Here is a 4,992-nt window from a genome sequence, read left to right as displayed (position 1 = left end):
ATCTCACGGTTTCTTTTCTCTCACAAGACCCATCTATTTCACTGGTTTATATCAGGTGGCGTTTCTGTATATGTATGTATGGCCAATACGCCTATCTCTTCTTTAGATACTTTAAACCCCACATTTATCTTTTCAATCTTTAATCTTTATGAGTACTCTTTCGTGGGTTCTGATCCTCCTTTATATCTTTATGTTCAAGTGCTACTCTCTTATGTACAAATATATCTTTATGTGTCGACACTTATATATGGTTCCATTGTGTTCCAGACATGATCTAATCGATTTGAGATTTCATTATCCAGGACCTTTGTTACCTAGTAGCTTGGCGTCCCAAACTACATGGTTTGGTACCTTAGATGTTTAGCTGCGCAGCCTTTTCTCAATGTTTGGTCTGGTTTCCTTATGACCTCGGATTTGTATTCTATGCACCTTTCTCTTTTTCTTTCCGAGGTTCCTTATCTTATGGAACACTTTGGTCTATCTTGTATAGACTCTGTAGCAACTTGACTGTGTCTCTTTCTAGGACATCAGATTTCGTTTGGTGCTAAGCTGGTTATGACTTAGTCATTCTTTTCTTTTCTTTTCGGGTCAGTGTCTGGCATCTCGATTAGCTAGCTATGTATAATCTTTTCTTTCTTTGGACGTCTATAATTTTAATCCGAGGATCTTTGCCAAGAAAATGATGGTTGATACTATTCTGTTTCTTATCATTCTTTACTCTTTACAAGCTTATAGTTTTCTCCTTTTAATGTTGGATAGTCGGATTCATTGATCATACAATCCGTGTACCTGGCCACTTTCTGATCACCGATATTTGGCTCAAGTTCTCTTAGAAGTCGTGGGAGAAAGTCATACTCTTATCCAACATATATTCTCAATCCTCTTCTGAGGTTCCATCTTAGACGGCACATATGTCTGTGGTGGTTTATTCAAAGTCTCTTAAGATGGTGTATGTCTGGTTTATGACCCATATTCAATATGATATGGGAATATCTATGCTCACTTATATAGCCTGATATATTTTTACTTTATATACATGTAAATCCATGATGTCCCTAAGCTTTAGGATGGATGTCTGATCCTTATAGGTAATGGACTGCACGGCCAAGCCGTTTACATCATGGTCATAGACCATGGTTCACGAATTTGTAGTATTGATCATGTGTAACGGGTTTATCCTCTCTCCCCCTCATGAACATACTATAATTTCGTGATGCTTAGGACAATAAAGCCTAATGAGTTTCCCTTTGTGTACATGTTTCACAACGTGAGATCTTATGGGATAACTCTTTGTGCCTTCTCAATATCAATCTTTGCATCAAGTTTAGACTAGGATGGCTAATCCGGTCTTGCCATAAAGTGTATAATTTTCGTGGGATATATCAGTATGATCACCACGGCTCTTGCCTCTTATCATACTGATCTGTAGCATAGTTTTGATCAATAGATTACATAGGTATAGTCTTGACTACTTTCTTAAAAGGGTCTTAGGCGTTATCTTTCTTTCTTAAATCTGATGGAACTTGTTTCCTTTTGCCCATTGTTTCTATTTGGAAAACCATATTAACTCAATGGGTTATATATTCTTGGGTGTATATAATGCCCTTTAGGCAATGCCTTAGCCATAGATTTCTTACTAGGCTACTATACCGTACCATAATGCCTTTTAGGCGATTTCTTTATCAATCATTCACATTATCAAGTAAGATTAGGCAAAATATAATAGTAATGAACTAAAATCAATTCTATTATTGTATATAAAATCGTGAATGACAATTAGGTTTAAAGAAAAACACAAATCAAAGACTTAAAACACAATTAGCATGTCGAGATCTTTCTTTAGTCAATAGACATGCCGGCCACACCATCAGTTACATTGGACACAGCTGTCTTGGATTCATACTGATCCATATCAGTCTTATTTGCTTCAGGATATCTCATCTCACTATTTCTTTTTAGCAACTGATTACTCTGCTCAGTTAGGCATGAGAGCAGATCATTATAGGTGGTGAAACCTTTTTCTCTATAGATATGTTGTAACAATAGATCTCTTGGATCGGCTGTGAGGAAGGTCTTTTCCAGTAAATCCTCCTCTGTTACCACTTCACCACATAGTCTCAGTTTGTAAACGATTTTGGACAAAGCAAAATGATATTCATCCACATACTCAAAGTCCTGGAATCTGAGACTCATCCATTCATGTCAGACCTTTGGTAATAACACCATTGTGTATCTGGATTTTAATTTTGTCCAAAGGTCACGAGGATTCTCAATATTTAGGTACTGATTTCTTAGATCCTCAGTGAGATGATGGCGCATAATTGTTATGGCTCTTAACTTTTCACTTTCAGTTGCATAATTACCCTGAATGATACTCCTTCTGAGTCCTCTTGATTTCAGGACAACTGAAGTGTTCATTGCTCATTCTAGATAATTTTCTCCAGAGGGATTTAGAATGGTATAATCCAAAGGTTCAAATCTCGGCATCTGAAATCATATTATCAATCAATTCATGATTTAGAATTCATGCAACCAATTCAAATAATCAGTGCATATGATTTCATAAGTCTCTTAATCAAAGCAATTTACTACTCGACCATGGTGCGAGACAAGTCGAGAATGCTAGGTCTATATGTGATGCTTAGGCCACACGGCCATGTAATGTGATACAACGATCCTAGAGATCGGTTCATGAGATATGCAAGCAAGGTCACACGACCATTCAAATATGGTGTCTCTCTAGGCCACACGGCCAAGCTATGATGCATTAAGCCACACGACCAAGCTATGATGCATTAAGCCACACGGCTTTCAATCACATGATGCAAACAATGTGATCAAGGGCACAAGGCCGCGAGTATGAACAATGCATCGGAATGGTTAGGCCACACGGCCGTTCGGTATGGTTCATAGCAAAATCACACGGCCACAACAGAATATAATGCAAACAAGGATAATCAATTTAGATGCATTCAATCTTATCATTTAGTTGCATATCAATTAGGGTTTACCAATTTCAAGGTTGGTAATATGCGGCTAGATTTTAGGGTTTCAGAATCAGAGTAATCTAGCAACCTAACTCTCATGCAATATGTAATCAATCCTAAACCTCAAATCAATCATTCAAATTTTAAGCAATATGAGATTTAAGGTTTCAAGGCCTTTAGGAATTTAAAACGAGATTTAGGGTTTTAAACATTTAAGTAAAGCCTAATGGCCAAAGTATATGCCTTACGACCAAGAAAAAGCCACACGGCCAAGTAGAAGCCACACGGCCAAGATTCAATTTAGGGTTAATGCATATAGTTTACATGTAATTGCAATCCTAAAGCGGTTGGTTTCTATCAGTTCATGATTCAATCAAAACAAACAAACAAACCAATCGGCCAAGTAATAGAACAAGCCACACAGCTATTTAGTTAAATTCAATATCATCCCTAGAATTAAATCTAAGTTCAATTGCAATCAATCAGTAGTGATCAGGTTCAGATATGAATGCAACAAGGCCACACGGCCACAGATGATGATCTAGAACAATTAACTCTAGAATGTATTAAGGCCACATGGCCACAATCTAATTCGATTTCAAAGTGATAAAGACTGGATCATTAGAGTTTTAACCAAGTCAAGCAATTCAGATTCAGGTTTAAACAATCCTAATCAATATTTTCTAGGTGATCAAACAAACAATTAAATTTCAAATCAAAATTAAAACCGATTTTCAAATTTAAGTCTTTAGGGATTTCGAAACTTTGATCTTTGATCAAAGAGATTTGATTTGAGATTCAAGACCTTTAAGGTTATGATTTTAATTGATCAATGGATCAATCTCGATTTAGGGTTTAGGGGATCGGATTTATTCGAGCTCTGATTTACTCTTTTAGGGTTTGATCTATTATCCTAGGGTTTTATCTTAGAGATTAGTTTTTAGGGTTTCAATCTTTACAAACAATCCAAATTCAATTCTCATGTTCTTAGAATTAGGGTTACCTTTTGTTTACAGATTGTAGAAACCGGTCCACCAAGAGAAACTCGAACGGACGCGAGCTGGAACAAGCTGGAACGCGAGCTGGAACGAGCTGGGACGGACGCGTGCTGAAGCGTGAGCTGGAACGGGACGTGTCTGATCGGGAATGGGACGCGTCTGATCGGGAACACGAGCAGGTTGCTTCCTATCGGGTCGCGAGCTGGCTGATCGGGGAACGCGAGCTGGCTGGACGTCAGATGCGAGCTGTTCTGATGCGAACGGGAAGCTGAGGACGTCTAGGATCAGGAACGCCTTAGGGCTGGAGCTGATCGGATGGATGCAAGCTGGAACGTGAGCTGGAGCAGATTAGGGTTCGTCGGTTTAGGTTTAAAGTCGCCGGCTAGGTTAGGGTTTAAGGGGTTTTTGATTTGCTTAGGGAGTTTAGAGACTCGTGCTGATAACGTGCTATAAAACACACGGTTTAGAGACTGAATGTTTCTGTGTATTATTAATCATAACATGGGTTCCTTTATATAAAGATTACAAGTAATAGAGAAAGGAAAGTATCCAAAACCTAAACCAACTAGGATTAGGAAAACTAATAATACATAATAATGGAAAGATAACAATTACAAGGAAAAGGAAATAGAGTTTCATTTTCTCCAAAGCATAAGCCGCCTCTCTCTCTCTCTCCTAAGGTCACGGCCGCCTCTCTCTCTCTCTCTAGGGTTGGGCCGTCTCTCTCTCTAAGTGTATGGACCGGTTATGGACCGGACCGGTTATGAACATCCATCAATTGATTTATAACAAATACAGTGTTTTTGGGAATTGACAAACTATTCGTCGTGTATTTTACCTTACTAAATCTCTCGTTGCTAGCAGAAGTTTTTTTTTTTTTATTCTGGATACCATTTCCAGATAAACTCCATCAGGGTAAAAGTGTACAACCAATATAATCTCCGTACTGAAAAAAGAGAAAAAATTTTTTTGATAAACAACCAAGAGAAAAATTACATATTTAAACA

Source organism: Brassica napus, chromosome C2, assembly GCF_020379485.1.
Source record: "Brassica napus cultivar Da-Ae chromosome C2, Da-Ae, whole genome shotgun sequence".
NCBI classification, from domain to species: Eukaryota; Viridiplantae; Streptophyta; class Magnoliopsida; order Brassicales; family Brassicaceae; genus Brassica; species Brassica napus.
The sequence above is the reverse complement of the archived record's forward strand: the minus strand, read 5'-3'. Positions refer to the sequence as shown.